Genomic DNA, 23,171 nt, shown 5'->3' with positions numbered 1-23,171 from the left:
TCCCTGTTTCTCTCCCACATATGAATGAGGTCATCTTTATCTCCATTTTCCTACTGAAGCAGCTCAGAAGGAACTCTCCCCTTTTTCCCTGTCCCACTTCAAGTAGTTACCTGCAAGAGATTTTTCCAGCACTCACAAGTACTACCACCATTTAGGTGGTAGATCATGACCAGGCTTAAAATATAAAAAACAGGTAAAAGTCAAGAATGTTAGTTGTCTGTATTTGCCTGTAGAGCACATTTGGAATGGAAAGCAGTAACAGTAGCAGCTATTAGTGCAGAAAAAGTAAAGGGCATTAAATTGCAATCCAAAAGGTAGATTCTATACCCTCTCCTGAAAAGGTAGCTTAAATGAAGTCAGGTACAAATATCTGTTTCAAGGGTATTGCTCCCACACTCACAAAATCATAACTACTCCAGAAGCATTTTCACCATGGCAGAAATCATCATCACCATGAAAGGAGTCCAATGTAATTTAGCCTGATTACTTTTAAATTAGTTCTTTTTAGAAAGGCTAGAAATCATGTTCTCTAAAGAGGGCTGTGCAGTGCACAAGCCCACTTGACAAACTCTGTGAATCCGAAAAACTTTTCAGCTGTAGATGAAAAGTCTCTGATCTCTCACACTTGGCTGCTTTTTCTAGTTTTATCACTGCAGCCCTTACCTCCTCCTGCAAGCCTGGCTTCTAGGGATACTTTACACAATTGTACATTGATAAATAACCAGGATTACATCATTTTTTTCACGCAGCAGCCTAGATGGCACATAAAATCACTAGAGCCACAAAAGTTCACACGCTAACAAGGCTTTGTTTACAGGATCAGGCACTAATGACCTTAGGAGATGGCTAAACCCAGAAGGATCTGCAGTGTAACATACTCACCTTACATTTTTGTTCACATCAGTCTCTGTAATAAAACTTCAACTTGACCCTTACGGTGAATATTTACACACATGCTTGAAGTAACACATTTTGTAGAAATCAGTCTAATCACAGGCAGAAGACTAAGTATGATGCAAAAAGAGGCCTAAAAGAGTCAGATGAATACACCTAAAAAACAACAAAATCTAGAATGCACATCTTTAAAATAAAGAGAATATCCCACACTTCCAGCTTATATAGAGCCCAAATCACAGGGAAACTGGGAGAGAATTTATCATCATTTATTTTACAGAGATGATTTACTATATGTGCACTGTACCAACAATTTATTTGAACTGTTACAATGATTCTTTGGTTTCAAGTTTGAGCTGTCGCAGTTCAGATTCTCATCCTTGGTTTTCCTCTAAACCATCCCATGTTTTTTACCAGCGATAATTTTATTAGCTAAACAACAGAATTGCAACTCAAATTCTTGATGGCAAGTGTGCCATTTCCTGGAATTGACACAGCTTAGCCACATAAAAATAAAATAAAAATAACTAAATCATTGGGGTTCTGCACCATGAGAATAATGGATCTGTTCTTGGTTCCTCAGCTGCCTCCTAACAACTTTCTTGGCAAATAAGCGATGATCAATTTGTTGAAATTAGTTGTCCCTAAAAAATCAGTGACACTAAATATTTTACCTCACTGCTGATAAGCACTGACATTTAGATCTCAAATCAAATGCTACAGCAGACCAAGAAAGTTTCTTTTCCCCATAAAAGCACCCTCCAAACACCTGCAATTAGATTATATTCACTCTAACAGCCAAGGCTTGCATGCAGTCCCCACCACACCTTGCTTCCTTCAAATGCTGGCAGTACAGATTTGCTTATAATTCATATTTCCCAGAGACAGCCATTGAAGCAAATAGGGAGCAAACATTTCTCAAGAATACTGTGGTTCCTTGCAGGATTTGAATAATCCCTGAGCTACCTGGAGTCCTGTGCTCAGCAAACTGTGTAAGGACTGAGATGCTGAATGAAAATCAAGCAGCACAACCAGTGCCACCCTTGGCTAGCTATGGGTGCTGCTCCAGAGGGAATTTCAGGAAGTTACAGCAAAGTCAGTAACCCATAGTAAATATTAGTGCATTATGAGCTAGCAGCCTATAAATCCCTTCCCAGTGGCATATCCCTATGGGAAAGGGCATGTAGGCTTCCATATGGTGCTGATATATCATGTGATTTTTTTAAAGGCATACTGTAACTCAGACTTATTTGCTGTTCTCTCTCCTCATATCTGTAAACAAGAAAAGCTTAAAAGGTTGCATTCCTTCCTACTTCTCGCTATGTTATTTAAACCAAACAGAGTTTAGCCACATCAACATCTGTCATCTGAACTTAATTCTTGGTACTTTCTCTCTTTTCTTTTTCAGAAAATAAAATAGATGCGTCTGACTACATGAAAGGGGAGCTGAACCATGTCAATTGTCTGCAAAAGCATCAGAAATCACAGGTATAAGAAAGGGGAAGTTTTATAAAAACAAAACCAACTTTTAACAGTTAAGCATGCTGAATGTCAGCCATATCCTGAATATTCTCATTCTCTTTGCCTCCACACATAAAGTACAAAATATACTCAGATGCAATTTACTTCTAGTTTAATTCATAAAATAATTCGAATGACAGCAGCCAACTTGTACAAATTGTACCTAGAAAAATGCACTGGAACACACAAAGAAACAAAATTCAAATTTTCTTTTTTATTTTAATTTTTTCCACTACCTCTCTACTACACTCATGAAGATTCAAGAGGAAAATTACCAATTACATTAATAAGAAAAATGGGACATGTTCAATCCCTGCTTCTCGCCACTTCCTTCCCTCAGAGTAAACAATTTGATTTTAATTTATTATTCCCTCTTAATTTGATATAGTGAGGTAAATTTGGCAGTTTTGGAGGACAACAGGAGACAAGAACCGTAGGAAAATTCAGGTCAGAAGGTACCTCAGGGGTGCTGTGATCCAACCTCCTGTTCAAAGCAGAATCAGCTCTGATGTTCCACCAGGATGATCCAGCCAGTTTCTGAAGACTCCCAGGGATGAAGACTGCATCTCTGAGCAGCCTGCTCTGCTGCCTGCCCACTCACAAGATTAAAAAATTGTTCCTTACACCCACTTTGAACCTTACATCTCTTAAGTGGTATTTCTATTTTAAGTAGTCATATTTCCAATTTTATTAATCAAAATGGCTACATGCAACTTTTCCTTTGCAACCATATTGTTCCAGAATAAAGCTGGCATATATTTATATATATATATATATACACATTGATCACTCAGTGTTGTTTCATTCTAACACACCAAGGGATCTGGTAACAAGCACCTCAGGTGTGGATTTTAACACCAGCCTGAGGCACAGGGTCAGGATTTGGCCAGAGGGATGCAAGGCTCCTCACAGGCACTGGGCAGCAAGCAATCAAGTACTCATAGCTCAGCCTAAACAATAAGCAAGGGGGGAATAAAATCAGTGCAAGTTTATTTAATGTATCATCTTTGTTATAAGGGCAGTGGTTAATATGGCTAAAGAAGGAACAGGGTAGCAAAGGAGAGCTTTGACTTGGTGTCCATGCAGTGCCATCTCTGGAGAACCATGGAACTCCAGAATGAATAGGTCTGGAAGGGACCTTAAAGACCATCTACTTCCAACCCATCTCCGACAGCTGGGGGGGAGGAGGGTGATAACAGGGAATATGAGGGGAAGACAGGAATGTAACAATGGTCCTTAATTAGGTGCAGATGAATTTGCTTGGTTTTCATTTCCATCCCTGGAGGTACATGGCAGTAGACTTGAGCCAGTGGGTTTATTTTTCCTGTGCTCAGGTAGGCTGGTTTGAGGTAAGAAAGGACTTTTCAACTCAGTGGCCCTGGACCATCAGACTGTGCAAGGAATGATAGTTTTGAAGAGGCTGTAGAATCAATTTTTGGAAGAAAGAAAGAAATAAAGCAATGTCCAAGGACCCAGACTGTCATGGAGCTCTGGCAGCTCATGGAGGAGAGGGAAGAGGATGCACAGTTACCTACTCCTTGACTCTGCCAGAGGCTGCAAGCCCCACCACAGAAGCAGCAGAACAGGTGGTACATCTTCCGCTCAGCTGAGGCAGCTCAGGCTGTCACATTAGTGGAGCTGCCATCAGCTCCAGTTTACATTTCTGTGTGAGACTGAACTACAGCAGCAGAGCTCCCATTCACAATCCCTGCTGGAGCTAAAGTGCTGAAGAGATGGCCTCCCCCACATCTCCTCAGCCAATGCAGCTTCACCTCACAGGGATCATGAATCAGAGTCTGGCAGCAGGGAATAGATTAGAAAAATAGTAATACAGGAAATAGAGAAAAAAGAATAAAGAAGTCAGTGTAAGAAAGGAAAGAGCGTTAGCAGAAAGAAAAAGGGTTATTACTAGGTTGGGGCGGGGGGGAAGGAGCAATTTGTTAGGGTGTTTCTCAAAAGCCTAAATTTAGATTAAATAAGGAGGCAAGGCACTTCACATCTCTTCATACTACTGAGTTATTGATTACCTTTGGGCTTGATCTCAAAAAGAGCCAGTAACAAGTTGTTTGAATCAATTACAACTATAGTAGTCTATAAAATATGGTCATCAAATTAAGTGAAAAAACTTCTGTCTGGGATTTGGATACTCCAAGCTCTAGGATGCATCAGGGAAGCAGAGTTACACCTTAAGGAGTTAATAACATCAGTATGGAAGAGACTTACCTGGCTGGGCAATTGCTTCTTAATTAAGAAGTGTCCAAGTGATGAACAAGAGGAATTGCCACCTCCAAAGCATATGGCAGTAAGCAATGGCTTGTTAGGAAGAAAGGCAAAACCCTTCCTTCTTGAGTTAATGAATGATAAATTAGCAGGTATGGGGAAAAATCTTTCTACTCAAGTGATTCAAAAGGTGTACAGGGTCCAAACAGGGAAAAGGAATCCGCCTGCTTCAGGCTCCACTCAGTGAGTGTAACCTGAAGATTTAAAGACTTAGTGAAAACAGAGGCCTCAGTTATAAATGCTGCCAGGCATTTGCCAACTTGTCAGTTAAGTCATATGGAGTAAAGGAAACCACCAAATCTGAATTAAATGCTGCTCGGAGAATATGTTGGGGTTTGCTCCATTCCCTTCTGTTCATACAAGTACGCATATGTGCCATCTGTTTAGAATTTGTCAACAAATACTTACTGACTTGTAGCTTAATTTTTGTTAGGAGTTATTTCAAGGAGGGTTGAGCCCTAAGGCATTCCTTTCCCTGGGAATGGCCACTCTGAAAATTCGTGCCTTAGATAGTTGCAAGGTGACCACCAAGCCCTAGGTGCTCCCATACAGGCACAAGGTTCTCTGTCTCTGCATGTGACAGGGTCTCCTTGAGTCCTCTGGTAAAAGGAGATTACAGGGAAAATGTGTTTTAGGGTGAACACTGGAGGTGCCAAGAGAGCACTTGGGCATAGGGCAAGGCAACAACTCTGTATTTCAAGGGTCTCATGGGACATAATAGCAATAGAGATTGAAACAACATGGTTAAAAAGGAGAGAGACTCGTGACATGTGCTGCAGGATAAAGTAAAAACTGCACATCCTTGGTGGTGCCAGAAGCTGGTCTCAAGATGAAATAATCCAAAGAAAGAATTAGCCTGTGTTACCACAGATGAAATTAGAGGCCAGAAATGGAAGGCAGCTAAAAATGAAGATAAAGATGCCAAACTGGCATCACAAGAATCAGAGCACAGGAGGTGAATGGGGCTGACAACCGCAGACAGCTGGGTGAGATGAAAGGACATGAGCAGAACAGAAGCAACCTTCCAAGTCTCACAGCCTGTAATTCACACTGCACAGGCTGATCCTTCTGACAGTTTGTGCAGCATCCACAAAGCAGCTAAAGACTGTCAGGTACCTGTTTTATTCTTCTAGCTGTCACGACGAGACTTGATCCTTTTTCAACAGTGTAGAGTAGGCAGCGTATCAAATTACACTCTGGTCAAACATATTTTACTAAGAAATTCTTTCATTATTCCAGCAATAGACAGCCAGCAATTAAAGGGCTTCAAAGAGCAAAATGGTTTAAGTCTTCTATAGAAACATTTGCTACATGCCACACCTGTGCCAAGAAGAGGATTGGGATCTTATGTGGTGGGAAATGAGGCAATTACTGTTCTCATTAAATTACTTTAGGCCAAGGCATTTCAAATCCTCAGGAAACAGTTCATTTAAATGTGGGGATGATGACATGTTCACCACTAATCTCTCAGGAAGAGCATAAGAGAAACCTCAGCATCAGCAGATGGGCGAGTGAGGGAGCAGTGAAATCAATCCCACATATAGTCCCCATCCCTGAAGCTCTCCATCGGAAATATCCACAGCAGTACCCTGCAGCACTAAAACCCAGTAAAATCACTGTGCCACACTTCCAGTTAGCAGCGTTAGTGCAGGGCAGGCAATCTCCTGCTGTGACCAGAGATGAGAGGATAGCAAGGACTCTGCGGTATCAAGGTGTTGGGGAAATCAAAATCCCTGTCCTGATTGTATGAACAGTTCCCCAGCTGGAAAGGTAAAGAAGACCAGAAAGGGTAGGTAGAGAATCAGTGACATTTCCATTAAAAGAAAAAGCTGAACAGAAAGAAGTCAGAGGAACAGCAATCAACGAATGTGTAACTAATGCAGACTGGACAACAGAGTCTGTGTGAACCAGCACACCGTTCCCTATCTTAGCAGGATCTAGAAAAGGTCCTTGAAATACAGTGCCATTTTCCCAGCAATCCTAGCATGCCCATGCTCTCACAACAGCCACACTGGCTCTACTCAGTTGCTTCCAGGTGACCCCTGCAGTCATTGTCATTATCACTCTCCTTGAGCTAACCTGCCAGCCCCCCACTTTTGTGTGAGTCTTTCACGCAGTTTACCCACAAGATGGATAAGTCACCACCAAGAGCCAGCTGCAGCAAGAACTGAATAATGCTCACCTACCACCTCATGCATACATCTTTGGAGTATGAATGTTGGCAGGAAATAGCTATTCTCTTTCTTCTGTTAGTTGCTGAATGGTATAATACAGTCTTGTTTCCCTTCCAGAAAGTGTCCTTTGTTCTGACATTGAATTTATATAGACCAAGCAGTGACACTTTTGTACAGGGGAGTCTTAACATTTGGGTAGCACGGCTGGGAAAATAAAATTTCTGCTCGGCAAGCATTAGCCTTTTTTCCACTCCTTTCCTTCTTAAAATTTACAGTCGTTTCTATCCACCTTTCATCTGCTCAAGGGAAAAAACAAAATAAGGAAAGAGCCTTTTCTTATGTTCCTCACTTAAACAAAACCAGGCTTTCACATTCAAAGAGATTCATACCCTACCACCAAGATAATAGGTGAGATGCAAGTCCAAAAGTACCCCTGCTGTGTGCTGAGCATTCATGGGTGGTCAAAGCTGTAACTGAGCTGCCTCACCATGGTGCAGCAAGAATTCAGATTTCTTTTATGCAACTGGCATTCCATTTATACTTTTTGGTCCAATGTATCTCAGAGAGCATTACAGAGCATTTAATCACAATATGCTCTACCTACAGCACAGTTCCACCAGAGCCATTTAGCACATGAAAGGGGATGGAGGAAGAGGAGATGGAAGGAAAAGGAAAAGAAGGGGGTTGATTTTGGAAAACTCAGTTCTCACCTGATTAAAAAAAAAATTAAGTTTTCTGATTGTCTTCCTCCTAACTCCTGTCAAAATTATCTCACTCACTGTACCTCTTTTCAGCAACTCAATTCATATTGTCTGCAAGTTAACCCTTGCTTTCTAATTCCCAAGTTGCTTACCTATGGCATAAATTCTCCAAAAGTCTCATGCCCTCATAACTGCCTAAATGCTTCATAACCCTCTCAATTTTAAACTGCTGCAACCAGACCTGTCCAGCGAACAAACTCACAGCCTTGGTAGGTCAAGACTTGTCATCTCTTCATGGGAACCTTAAGTCTCCCTTGAAAACACCAAGCTAAAGATTTTAAAAATAACCACATTTGCTCCCTGTACGATCTCCAGAGTAGGTAAAGCTTTCCTATCCATGCCTTGTAGCATGCCAAGTACATTGCCAATACTTGACAAATAATTGCTGCCTCCACACATTACTCTTCCTACCCAATAGCAGAGCCCCAGGAATTCAGCCCAGGACCTAATGAGCAAAGTCTGAAAAAAGCAAACAAGCATTTTGAGGAAAGCTCATCTTGCTCTCAGCTGCTTCTGAAACCAGAAGCAAAGACAAAAACAAAGGGAAAAAACAAAACAGTTAAACAACTTTAACCAGCCTGAAACCTTTGTTTCTTCCATTCCTCATCTCAGCATGTTAGAGGTGCAGTAGCTCAGCCTCCCTTCCAGTGATCTTGGTCTCACTTCCTACCCATGGGTGTGGACTCAGAGGTGAAGAAATTTGTAGACTGCAAACCTGCAGTGGTGGTTTATTTAGCAGGTTTCCATCAGGGTACTTTAGCGTCTCTTTTTTCCTATAGGACTTTTTCATTTCATAGTACCAAACAATGGCAAATGAAAGGCTGCTCAGGCACATAAAAACCTATTAAATCAAAAACAGGAGAATAAAAATCCCACGTATGATTGACATATAAGAGATCTGAGATCAATAAACCCAGTCCATTTTTACTAATCCCTCAGTGCATGTATGCTTTTACAAGTGCAGAGATTATTTCATTTATGTGTATGTGTATATTCCTCTTGCAGGGGGCAGATTTCTCTCTGCAGCACAGAAGAATTATGTGCTGTGTTCTTTGTGGCTTCTTAATATTATTAAAAACTCAAAAAAAGTAACAGTTATTCTGAACTTTCAAGATGAAAAAGTTCTCCTCTGAGTTTAGAATGGAGTTTATGCAAGAGAGGAGTGCTGCTGCCCACACTCTGTGGTGGCTATTTCAAAAAGCAGCTGTGTCCTACCCAGAGGAGACATGGATGGTTCATGCAACATGAACCAAATGCCAAGACTTTTCAACACACTGACACATCAGATTCCTCGGAATCTTTTTAGAATTCACAGCACACACCCTGCAAAGCTCCCTTTACCCTCCCCTCTGGATTTGACAGACAAGGAGCAGGCAATGGCCAGTGCCCAGAGAGCTGCAGGGAAAAAGGGGTGGTACAGCCACAAAAGGAGGGGCAGGCACACAGCCTTGCTCACCTGTGGGTTGCCAGGTGTCTCTGAACTCTGTACTGCGTGGTACAAGGGTGGGGTCGTTTGCTTTCAGTCAACAGCCAGTGGAGCTACCCCATCACTGTAACCTATTTCTATTCACAGACATGGAACAACAGAAGTACTCCATTAAGCCACAAGCACACAGAACACTGTTTCAACAGTTTGTGTGGATCCCTCTGTGAGGGGAAAATGCATCCCAAGGATGCTCACCCCACCTGCTGTTTGGCCTCACCACAGGCAGCTCAAACACATGTAATTAATGTCCAGAATACTGCAAACATTGTTTCTCATGCTTTTCTCTTTGCTTGACTTTCTTGCTCCTTAGAGCATGCATCAACAGATTGAAGCCTCCTCACTGTCTATTCCCCATCACAATTGTGATCACCACTATTGTGGGTAATGCAAGGACAAAGGAAAAGAAGTCATCTCCATTCAGAAGAACCTTGATTTGGTTACTAATGCCAAGAAGGAGATGGTTGTGGACTTAAAGTCATCAACTGGAAGCAGACAAGTATACATAGTTTTACACCCCGTTTGGTTTACAGAGTGATGGGCAGCCAAAGCATTAAATCCATAATTTCATCTTGTTTACCCCGAAGAGAAAATCCTATCATATCTATAACAAAATCAGACAACCACAGAGTATTCTGAGTTGGAAGGAACCCACAAAGATCATCGAAATCCAGCTCTTGCCCCTGCACAAGACAACACCATGTGGTTAAGAACATTGGCCAAATGCTTTTATCCTGCCTTCATTTCACTTCCTAATAAACAGGAACTGATGCACTGGCTGCAAGCTGGGAGGAAGCAGCATGCTGTATTTCACATGCAACGAAGCCCAAAAAGTTTCATTTGGTGGAGATTGTTCCATACCTTATGTGGCTGAATTTTCCAAACAGTAACAAACAGCCAGTGAAATGAGTTTGCATTCAGATACACTTGGCTCAGCAGGCTGTGGTTTAGCCCCATAGGTAAGCTCAGATTTGACACGGGTTAAAATAAAATAGTCCTTGGCGACCAGTCATGGTAACTGAAATCTTACTCTTGGAGGACTGGTTAAGAAGGTCCAGATCAAATTCTTCCACAGTCATTGCAGCTGGAACAGAGCTGGTCTGTCAGTGCCCAGCTCCATTAATCCTACATGTCTGATCTGTCTGAGTTTCACTAAGAAAACAAAGTTAGGGAGCCCTGAGACGCGCAGACACAAATGAAAAAATACATTCCCGATGCCGACTGTCCGCACATTCTCAGGAAAGTTGTGTCTCTGCTCCATTACTCAGCATGTGGTTCCAATTGTGACAACAATGCGCGTTTGTTCGGCCGCGCGCTGCCTGCGAACGGCGCTGCTTAAATACGGTGAGCTGGGTTTAAATCCAGCCTGGCCTGGGACTGCCTTGCAGGGTCAAGTGTCTGGCATGAGCCTGCTATGTTCTGGTCGGTATAATCTTATAGATGGCCCCAGCAGCAGAACCAGACTCTTTGATGTCAGAAAGGTAAATTTATGGATGGCATGCGTACACTGAGTATTTTTAATAAGGGCAAAGAAAGATGGGTACAGGGAGAAAAAAAGCAAGCAAGAAAAAAAAACCAGTATCTATCTAGATCTGTCCATTTCCCCTGCATTAGATTTGTTAAATTAAATAATGATTTTACACTCTCTTAAAACAGAATAAGTAATTTTTACTCACAACAGCTCATGAAAATTGCCTTGCCCTGCAGAATTTTTTGCACTGATTTTTTCACTTATTGTGAGCTAGGAAGTTTGTCAGAAATAGTTGCTATGACCCAGTTTTTAGGGAAAAAAGAAAACAATATTGGTGGTTGCCATTTGTTTTTGTTCTCCTCATGGATTTAGGATATTGTCAACATTTCCACTAATAGCTGCTGTACCTGGGGAGCTGAAGTAAAACTCAAGACACCTCCCTGAAAGGTGCACCCAATGTACAACTTGACCATAGAATTTAGTGAGACAGGATGGCTACATCACCAGCCTGCTAGGGAAAGAGTTTAGCCCATGTTTTCCAGGTGTGCTCTACTCCTATCTTACACCTTTCCTAAGCTAGGTAATGCTTTCTCATGAAGTTCCTTTAGATATTTCATTGTAAGCATACATTTAATTTACACTGACTCTTTTGCAACTTGTGATTTAAATGAAATCTCATGGCAAGGCATTTGGCTCCAAAGATCTCTTTACCTCACATTTTGGAACAGGGACCTGAAACTAAACAGTAAGATGACCAACATCTGTGACAGTATAATTAAAAAACACCACTAAAATGGTTGCTCAGCAATCAAACAAATAAAAGCTCAGCCACCTCTCAACTACGACACTTCCTAACATTTAAATACTCAATTGTTATGAGATTATAATTTTATAATGAAAAAAGCCACATCATTTGACAGGGAGTAAAGGGTTATTTACAGAGTAAAACAGTGGGAAGTAGCAGTTCAGGATATTTTTAACCCTTTTAGTCCCAAAAATAACCTCTGAGTGTATCCTTCCCTGCTACATAGTAAGTCAGTGTGAAAAATATTCGTAAAGCAATTAGAATTTCATTCCAATGAATCCATTCTAATCATTTCAAATAATGAATGAAGTCATTAAGAGCTTTTTAGTAAGGAAGAAAATAAGAACCAAAACCCAAGCTTACTTAAAAATGGTATGCTCATCTCTAGTCTAAAATATTCCATGCTTCCTACCCCACAGGCTTCCAAGCCTCATGTGGCTGCCAAAACTTCACCACCACAGCCCTGGCTATCCAGGTGCCAGTTAAGGAGCTGCACAGAAATGGCCACACCAGTGATGATATTTAGACTCAATGTTTCCAGTAAAAGCCCCAGAGAAAGAAGAAAGGTTTGAATGTTGTTTTTTTTTGCTTCTGAAGAATGCTCTCTTTGTAAAAAAAAAAAAAAAAAGTTTGGGGTTTTTTTCAAGATTTTTGAATACAGAGGCCAAATAGAACACAAGCCCTTCTTTTGCTAACATTTCTGTACTCTTGAGAAATAAGAGTATAATCTTGAATCATGCTGAAGTGAAAACTGTACCAACATGAGATCTTTAAAACCCAAACAACAAAAACACACAAAAGGATCTTCTTACAGATAGATTTCTGTCAGTTTTACTTCACTTTTTTCCTACCTCAACCTATCTTCTAGCAAGAACCCTTCCAGTCCCTGAAAGATTACAGATCTCCTGAAAGGTAGAGGGGTAGGAGAGGACATGAGGGGAAAATTCAAGATGAAAGAACATTACTAATGCAAGCATATCCACTAGTTGGGATTACATATTAGAGATAAACCCCCGCAGCAAAGGACAGTTTGCTCATGGACATGGTGGATCTTGACATTTCCTCAGATACTGAGGACACTTGGATTGCTCTTGTCCTGGGCAAGGTAGCTGGTGCCAGGGTTAACATTCAGCCAGGGTGAAAAAGTAATGTCTGGTGACCATACAACCTAACTTTTTCTGTTATTCCTATTGCTTTCACAGATGAGAAGAGTAGATATAAATTAAAAGATCTTGGCATATCCAGCAACACTGCTGCTCAGCCAAGCAAAGAGAGTTTTAAATAACCCAAAGCTGTGTCTGTGGTTTTTTTCTTTCTAGGTGGCTTATTACACACCACAGCCAGGCCCTGCTGCATCTGAGTTTAAACAGGCACTGTAGCACACTCAGCAACTTTGAAAGTCAGACTTAAGCATCCAAAATAGGAATAGAAGAGCTTTAGAATGAGACAGTGTGTTTTCTGATCCTGACTTGAAGGGGTCAGATAAGGGCCTCAGACAAGTGAGATTACTCCTTTGGGCAGCAGAATATTTTTAGCTAGGCATAGAAACTGACCTTACCTTTCGAGGACTGAAGCTCAATTGGCAAAATTGAAGGAACACATACTACAGAAAGACAGAAATTAGGTAACAGGGGCAGGGACTCTGAAAGAAGCTCAGTGAACTTTTAGTGTGGAGTTGCAGCCTCACAGAAGAAGCCCCACTTCTGGGGACACGCACCAATGACAAATAATGACTGATGTTTGTTAATCTCAGAGGATCAGACTGTTTGGGCCATCCAGCTGAGAGCTTTGATAGCACTTTGAAGAGCAGCATCGAGGACTCAGCAAGAGTCACAACCTCTGGAAGTAGCACTAATTGCATTTTCATGTCATGCAACCATCACAGTCCAGACAACATGCAAAGAAACTTAGAAGAGGAAGAAGGAGATACTAAAGGGAAGGTAATAGAGATTAGTGTTGCACCAGGTTAACACAAGCACATATGTGTGGCTCTAATGGTTGGCATGGCTGGTCCAAAGCCTGTAAACTGGCAAATGTTTCCCCACTATGAGGCTTTCATATCCTCTCACAAATCAAGCACTTGTAAAAAGCAAATATTGTTATATGTTAATTTACTTACTGTGCTGGTCTGTGGGTGCTTCTTTTCTTGTGCATACCAGCACCACTAGTAAAACATCTTTTTACATCTTCAGTAGGAAAAATGACCAGAAGCACCAAGGCCAGTGTGATGTGGCAAGAGCATCAGAGCACAGAGACTCAGAGAGAGAGGGGATACACAGGATTACCAAGAGAACCTTTCACTTCTGCAGCATACAGTTCCATTCCAGAAAACTTCATAGACAGATTTCGCCCTTCCTACAACCTCAACAACAAATTGACACCATAGTCAGCTGTATCCATCTCAACATAAATCCAAGACAGCATTAAGGAGCAAGCAACAGCTCTCTATAACACATATTTGTCTCCAAATTATAAAACCTTATTACACTTTTTCACTCTACCGTGTATTAGCTAAGCAGCTCCTGATAGTACTGGTCAATAAAGCTTCTACTGGGGTTTGTTATTCAAAATATTGAGTAATAGCTCTACATTTCATTGTTCAGGCAGTTACAGCGGTTTGTGTGGGTTTGGGTTTTGCCTTTTCACTTCCTGAGTAGTAAATTCAGAGCTATCATTTTCGACAGAAAGTATGTGAAAATTAAATCTGTCTGCTTCCAACAAAATAAGTGAAAGGAGAATGGATCCAAGAAAATATTTTGTTTGTTAAATAGCAACTATACCTAGCACTGGTACCTCTAACAGTAAAGTGTGATTCAGTTTGAATCACCCTTTCTGTTAGTGCAGTGTCTTTCTTTGACAAGAAAGAAAGACAAATCTCACCTTTAGGGTGTCTGCTATTGAATCACAATTGTTTATTAAAATGTCACTGCTGACTTAAAAATCACAAAGCAGGTTCATGATCTGCCTGCTTGGCATCTCCAGTTCCCACCAGTAAATTTAGAATCATACCCTCACAAGAGGATTTCCAGAATAAAAATTTTAGTTTTTACTATGACCTTCATGGCAATATCCAACAATAGTCCTCCCTGCCCTTGGTATGCGAGCCTCTAGATTATATCAAGCATTCCTGCTAATTTAACCAAGTATCTAAACTACCTCTACTCTGAGTGTGGACCACACCCATCCCTGTAATCCCTCACTGCTGTGACATCCATTTTAATCCATGAAGATAATCTGAATTAGCCCAGATCTGCTGAACACACACACACAAAAATATAACCAGAAGTTACATTTTTCATTAATGACAACTTCAAGCAGAATTGATATTACTCCTTGAAAAAATAACAAGATACCCATTTCCTCTTACTTTCCGAGAAAAAAAAATAACGCAATTTCAGAGCATTTTAAGCTTAAAACCTACCAGATGTGTTAGTAACTAATCACAGAATATCTGAGCATCCTTTCTCTGAAAAGAAATTATGACTATTTGTGAGAGAAACAGTATTTTCTTTGAGTGAAACTTATCACAGGTAATAAAACTTCACTTAAGTCACAATCTGCTATCTCAAAGAGAAAGCCCAGTCAGGTTAAATACTGATGCATGTTCAGAGATGAAATTTGTTTGGTTCCAGGCTAACTATATAAAACATCAACAAATGCAACTGCTTCACAATGAACTGCCATTTTAGTAGGAATATTTTCACTGACACAGGCTCAGTATATTTTTTAACCACTTTTAAGACTCAATCTAATTCTCTAACCAGGATCAAAAATTATGGGGGAAAGAATGTGGCAATGCTCTAACTCTACATATCTCCATGTCTCTAAAAAGCTGGAAATAGTCACAGAACACTCATTTTTGCTCAGCCTCTCCAACAAATAAAAGCCAGCATCACCTTATCATCAGCAGGAACAAGATATTTTGGAGGTTCATAGAATAGCCTGGGTTGGAAGGGACCCTAAAGATCATTTAGTTATGCCCCCCCCCCCCCCCCCCACACACACCATGGGCAATGACACATTCCACTAGACCAGGTTGCTCAAAGCTCCATTTAACACTTCCAGGTATGTAGCATCCATAACTTCTCTGGGCAACCTGTGCCAGCGCCTCACCGCCCTCACAGTGAAGCATTTCTTCCTCTATCTAAACCTACCCACTTCCAGTTGGAAGCCATTCCTTCTTGTCCTGTCACTAAAACTTGCATATTGCTTTATATTATCCTAGGTACGTCACTGGAGGTTGACATTTACCAGAGTTCTAATTCCCAAGTTCTGCATTTATGACCTCCTAAAGCGCCTGCACATGAAGCTGTCTCATCTGTGCAGCCAAAAATCATCTTATCTCAGACACAAGTTCTCAAAGTAGACACATATCCACCATTCTACTCTGTTATTTGGCCCAAAACAGATTATGAACTTCTCAAAACGAACGCAGTAGCACTGAGTCAGTCTCTAGTGCACCACAAAATACCAAGAAAGAGACAAGCTGGTTGGTTGGCCTTTGAAATATATGGGAAAATATAATGCTGACAAAACCGTTACTAGCAAAAAACTTTCTCCCTTAGCAGAAGTTATGGGTGGTCTCTGCAAAAATAAAAAGAAATTATTAGGAGAATCTTGGCTGCTGCTCACTCACTGGCAAATGCAAAACCAAATATCTGGCACCAGGTGTGAAAGCAGTGAGGCACCCCAACCTCATGGTCATTAGAATCCTGCAAGATTTCCAACTCAAGTAAGATTTCCCAGCTCACACCTCCTTCATCAGCCCTCATCTCACTGGCTGAAATTATCTTGGCAGCAGGAATACTTCTTCATCAGCTCCAATAAGCGTTACAGATGTATCTGAATCAAACACAGCACCCGGCCGGATACGCAGCTTCGAGAACTCCCAGCGTGCCTGTTGAAAACTCCCCTCTGGGGACTGGGAGCTGTGCCTGGAATCAGCCAAAGCCCAGCAACAAAAGCCCTTCCCCATGTTTGTCTTGAACGAGGGAGTGACTGTCAGCTTGAATTGCCTCCTGATAACACAGCGAGGTGGCCTCATGCACACGCTTCATTTAAACCCCTCATTTTCCTAAAAATAATCCAAACCACAGATCCATAAGGAGTGCCTCATCAGTCCCCACCCAGAAGGTATGAGCTGATCTGCAGCTCCTATGTCAGTAACAATTTATTTGCTTGTCCAGCAAGGTTTTTTAATTTCTGCTTGTAACAAATGTCACCTCAGCCCAGCCCTAGGTCCCTGTCCTTCCTACAGATAGCATATTGTTGGGAAATGTTTCCTTTGCCAGGTGCCATCATCATCATCCTGGGATGAAGTGTCAAATGCCAGGCTTTCATCTGGGTATAACTTATTCATTATATCACTACTTCATATTAAAATAAAAAGCACCAGTGCAAAAGTACGAACAAAAAACCCTTTTTGGCAATTCAGTAACCTGAAAAATATTCAAGTGAAAAGCTCTTGAGTCAGACAGAGCAGCATCATATTATTAGAATAATATGTTAATGTTTCAGTCAGGCAATCTCTGTGAGTCTTTTGAAACACCTGTGGAAATAAGTTTCAAGCTATTACAATGCTAACAAAGACACTGGCCTGAGTCACTTTAACTGCTCAAATTAGCCATATGACTGAATTTTATGAGGTAATAAAACACATCTTGATATAAATACAATAAATACTTTGTATAACACACTACACTGAGTACACATTCAACAGCTCCTTCCTATTTTCTTTGTCTCCTCTGTTTTCCTGTTCCTCAGACTGCTTTCAGTACAGCTGCTACTCAGAAAACCCCTGAGCTGCTCGTGGTGGGATGGAAAGTGGGAGCCCATCACCTACCCCGTACAACAGGAAGTCTATCTTTAAAAGCAAAAGATACTGCAGAATAGATTTAAATCTTCCCAAGGAAACCATGTCAGTGACTCCAGCTCCCTCTGCCAGCACAAAGGAAGAGGCACCATTTCTTGCTATCTCCCTTCCCCTTTGTTAGGCCAGATCCATATTCCCAAATGTCATCACACCTCAACTTCACCTACTGGCTTTCTGCTTTTACTGCCTTCTCTGAGTGTTTTGTCATTGATAACAGAGTCTGGGAAACTATTTTCCTTACCTAGCATTAAATTACTGCTTTTACATTCATAATTGTGTCATTTTAAAAGTGCATGACAGTAAAGTTTTATAATGTCTGAAGATGGGCCTGAGTGGCAAAACCTGCGCACTGAGTGAAAATTTCCCCAATTTAGGAGGTGTAAGGTTTCAAGCTCAACACAACTTGTTCCCTTTTCTAAGTCATTATAGGTTCTGCTGCTTTGTTAAGAGGAAAGGTTTTTGAATACAGGGAGGCATTTCCACTTTTAGTTTATGATCACAGTAAAGAAGTGTAATCATTAGAGGTAAGAATGTTAAGATACAGTAGTTTAAACACTTGTTTCAGGAACATTAAAATGCTGGAAAACAAAGAGGTCATTGCATTATTGAATTCATTATGTATTTTTCATTTTCACTGAAGTAATTTTGAAAGCTGATGGTCCACATCAGCAAGGGATAGCTAATTACCAAACAGAAGCGCATGAATTAACATCAGGCAGTATTCCTGAGGCTGAAGATTTTATTACCAAATGGGTGATTGAGTAGATATAAATGATGAAGGGATAAGTCATTAAAAAGAACATGTAAATACCTAATTTAATAAGCTCAGAAAGGATTTATGGTATAATACTTGAAAAACATAACTTCCTTCACACTCTTAAAAACCAAGTTCACAGGTTTACAAGTCTTCGTCTGTTAAAGTAGAAAATTAGAGTATATATGCAATATAAGCATCAGACAAATATTTTTATTCTGCTTTATCAAAATATAATCATACTGCTTTAATCTTTTGATTCCACCTTACCAAAGCCATTCAGAAACTGCCAGCTCCTTCCTATGAGGCACTGAGATAGCCAAATCAAACACTGAGATAGCACAAAGCACAAACATAGCATCCCCAATGAAGCTGGCATAGGAACCTTCTTGTCCTTAACACGAGGAGCTCCAGGGGTGTGGCCCAACCCTCTGCCAGACACAACCTGTAGGCATCAGTGCTTGGCACCTCTGGACAGTGCTCTCAAATCGACTGACACCATTAGTTTATTATCTTATAGTAAAAACCTGCATACCTTTTGCCTGCAAACAGCCCAGGCTGCTTCATGCACTTCGTCGGAGGACACACAACAGACATCCAGAACAGTTTCAAGCATCAGTACTTTGCTCTTCTCCAGTACAACCTTTTATACCCTGCTCTCAGATGCATAATACCTGTGTGCCTTTGACTCTTTTGTGATTGGTCACTACACATCAGCATCCCGTGCTCCTTTGCCTCTAACGATGGTCACCTATTTTACACAGCTGCAATTCATCTGGGGCAAGATTTCCTGCAGCACTATCTCTATTCTTTTACAATCCCTTCTCCCACAGTAACAACGTCCACAGCAGGAAGAGAAGGAAAGGATTATTATTCACCTTAAGTAGCTCACAACCAAAATCTGAGCTTCAAACTGCCAAGAGGTGTGGTGGCACATTACTGTCCCATTAGGTCTCCCCTGGCTGCCAGGAGGAGCAGCTGATTGTTCCTGCTCCATGTAGGTGGGCACCTTGCAGACACCTGGAGATGGCCCTGGTTTAAAGCACTGCAGCTATCAGAGGTCCCCTGTCTGAGCACTTAAAGAAGCAAAAAATGGCAACTTTTTACTGCTAACAGCAATGCAGAATAAAATAATAACTTGATAAGGAACCCAAGCTACCTTCCAGTTTTGCAGTCACAAATGCAGTACAAGACACCAAGAAAAAGCAAGAAAATCAAGAGGGGAAAAAAACCCCACAGCAGTCTTGATTATATGATGGTCATTAATCTGTAAAAAGCTGGCAAGCCTGGATTACAGGAAAAGCATTTTCTGCTTAAAAACATAGTTCAACAACTAATATACCTATAGCTTTATGGTTATGCAGAAAAGTATGAAGTGTGTTTCTGAACTCCTAAGTCTGCAGCTAAGATTCAGGCAGAAATTACAACAAAGGGGATGTACTTGCTCAGTCAAAAAAAGGCCATGGAATTTTACAGTAGTTGTCCTAAAAATCCGCTTCAAATTCTCACAGAAGAATCTAAAGAGAATTCAGACTTCAGTGAGAAAGAAGCATTGGCAAATGCCCTCTACGGTAGAAATTTAAAAATTCCTTCACAATTATGATCTCTAGCACAATCATTCTAATGACTCATAGTGCACTAAGGAAATTTCATTAGCAGGCTTCTCCCCAGAGTTTGGTGGGATGCTTAGGAAGCACAACTGGCATTTTACAGATAGCCAGCACTCTTTCAAGGGGACTGAAGCAATGACCACTAGCATTCAGACCCTGTGCATTCACATAAAAACACCAAAACTATTCCAAAACTACACACCACACATAGAAGGGACCCTGCAGTATCCACAAAAATAAATTCATGAAAGTTTTGCACTTACAGGTCAAAGGTAATGGTGCCACAGTCTCAACAGGAATCTGTATTCAAAACACTTACAGCAAGGAACTGAAGCTCGAAATAATAACATCCTAAAAAACTGAAACAATAATTCCTAAACAACCAACTTGGAGACCCTTGGAAATTACCTAATTCAAATGAATTGGTGACCAGCATTTTTGAAGCCAGACAGCTTTCACCTCTTTTAACATGTTTTTACAATAACAAATCCTTGTGCAAATCATACCTGTGGTGACAATAACAATAGATCTCTTGAGCTCTGAATCATTTCCCACTCCTGTTAAATCAGCTTATTTCTCCTGCTTTGTTTACTTCATAGGAACTCGTGAGGACCTATGATTAAAAAATCACTTCAATGAATATCATCATGATCATTATCATTATTATTCTCATTATTGTTGTTATTATTATAAATAACTGGACCAAGAGAAATGTATATAGATATAAGGGGTATATATTTGTATATATGGATGCAAACAGATGTGAAGAAACTACCTCTGAGAGCTCTTTTTTCCTGATGAGGAAACCAGGCTGCCAATAGAGCAGACTCAGGAATAATGTTTATTGAAGAATGCTATAAAATGGAAGCGATCCCACTTTGAAAAAACTCTCTCCCCCTCATACCACTACACCATCTAATTAACAATTACATTATTTTGAGCATCTTAAAACCATAAGAAAATTCAGCCACTTCCACAAGAGATTTAAATACAAACATGTTATAGATTTCACAGAAATCCCTCACATCAGGCTTTAGTGTGGTGTTCTTTCTCCTGCCTTCTACACACATGTTAAAATAATCATGTCAAAGGATTGTGTCTTCAAACCTTTCAGAGGATGATTCACTCTATTCATTTTCACTAGGCACAGTGCTGCTTTACTTTAACTGAACATACCTTTTATATATTTCATGTGGATCCAGACCAACCTGCAGAGACTGCCTGACTCTTTGCTAACAATGTCAACAGACTGAAACAAAATACACGTGTAGGAAAGAAAGGATAGCTGAGAGGGAAGTGCTTGGCAGAAGGAAAGAAGCTTCTGGTGTTTTGGTGGTATGTGAAAGGAACTGGGCAGCTTCCCACTGGATTACCTGTTTCCACCTGCCCTGTCCCCACTCATCAGTGTACTGTGCCCATACACACCTCTCTCAGGTAAATCCTTTGGAGAGCAGAAGGAAAAAATGCAGTAGCTCAACCAGGACAATTGAAGGACTAGGGAGCAGCAAACTGGTTTACCAAACTGTCTCCATCTGTAGAGGGAAATGCCTATATAGATATATATATATATGGAAGGGATCTGCCTCAACCATGAGCAAATCTCTGCAAATAGGGCAGGATTTAAGCAGGACCTGCAGCAAGTTAGCCCTAAGTATGCCATGAAGGTGCAGTGACAGGGGATATTTCAGTGCATTTAAAGCATACAAAACCATCTTTGTCAGCTGCCAGCTCATATTTTTATAGCCTTTTCAAACATATCAGCTTCCTATTCCATTAAAATAATCCAGCTGATTCTTAATACCACCCCATCCTAGTATCACTACAGCTGTATCAGAGATAATATTTCTTTTCACATAAAAACAACTTTGGGGGGAGGGCAAATAAAAAGCCAGACTAGTGGTGAGCCAGACAATGATGGAATTGCCTCAGATCTCAGGATGACAAACCTCACTTCCCACTTATTGTGGTCTGTAATGAGTCTAGCCCAGCCCTTGGCCATGGAACATAAGGAAGAGGGATTTGACAACAGGTCCTCAGCTGGAGAGCTTCTTGTCAGTAATGTTCCACCTAACATTTTGGACAAAAGATCAAATTCAATGTGTTACAAAATCCTTTCTAGAAAACTCTTCTTCATAACCAGTGCTCTCATTTAAAATCTCACATCCAGAGAAACTCAGGGAGAGAAAGAGAGAAGTTTCTCTGCTGAGAGTAAAATCTTACCTTTACTTCTTTTATTTTCTAACAATGAGACTACAGGTACTATTAAAGACTATAAAACAAAGAGAAGATGTATTTGCATAGTTATCTTATCTCCCAGGTCACAATTAAGGAATCAAGGAGAGACTGGTTTGCCTCAGAAAGATCAAAGTATTTCCCTTTACTTTTTAAGATACACAAATAAACTTAAACTGGAAACAGAGAGAAAGGAAGACCTTTGCTTCTGCTAGGTATGAAGTCAGAGACATCATGGATGAGAATGTCTCAAAATGCTCACTGATTTATTTTTGCAGGCTCTCCAAAGTGTCTTGACACCTTTATTTGGGATCCAGATATTTATATAACACTCTGGAATTCATCAAAGACCAGTCTGAAATATTGTCGCATGGCAGCCAAACTGTCTCAAGATGCCTCACTAGAATTCAAACATATACACTGCACAGGAACTTCTTCTAGCAAGCTTTACAGGAGGGACCAGACAAAGCTGCCAAAGAAAATGAAATTTAACAGCCGAAAGTATGTGAAAATAACCCCTAGAATTGTGCACTTTATCTCTGCTGGGGAAACATTTTCTTTTCCTTTCCTTCCTAAGTCAATTTACATTTATTTCCATTGTACTTTGAAAAGTTATTTTGCACCACATCATTATTATTTCTATCAAGCTTTAGAGAGACTTATTTTTACTTCATTAAATCATGCAGCTAAAGCACTAACTTTAATCAAGGGACCTCAACAATTTCATCTCTTGTACATGCGGCCAGTGTCTCAGCCCTTATAAAACATTGCAGCAACTCTCGGTTTGCAGTTTTCTGACAGTCCTGTGATCACAGATGCAGTTAATACCATGAAGACCATGCAAGTTTTAATGGACTCCCAGTATTCTTTACCTGCAAGTACTTGCTTGTACTTTTTTGTCAAACATTTTCTATGAGCACCCCTTGGAAGAATAAGATTGGATGAATAATTAGGGAAATCCAACACAATAGGAAGAAGAATGCCACTGAAAGTAAAGTGTTCCTCTTATGACTTGAGAAGAAAGCATGCAGAAAAGTTTCTGTGTTCCCCAGAATCTAATTACCTGTACAGGGCAAGTTTGGAGACAGGTATTTATAGCTGTGGTTACTGTTGTTGCTGCTATTCAACAGTCACAATTATGAAATCCTAAATGCCATTCCACCTTTTCTTGTCTCCTCACTGAGCTACACTTGGAATTATTACTGTCAGCCACAAAGAAGAGAACAATTTCCAGACATGCATCCTCCATCCTGTCCTGCCATATTACTCTCACTCTGGTCTAGGAGGAATCTACTCAGTCTGCCATTTCGACAA

Source organism: Cinclus cinclus, chromosome 5, assembly GCF_963662255.1.
Source record: "Cinclus cinclus chromosome 5, bCinCin1.1, whole genome shotgun sequence".
NCBI lineage: Eukaryota > Metazoa > Chordata > Aves > Passeriformes > Cinclidae > Cinclus > Cinclus cinclus.
Note: the sequence above shows the minus strand (reverse complement) of the source record.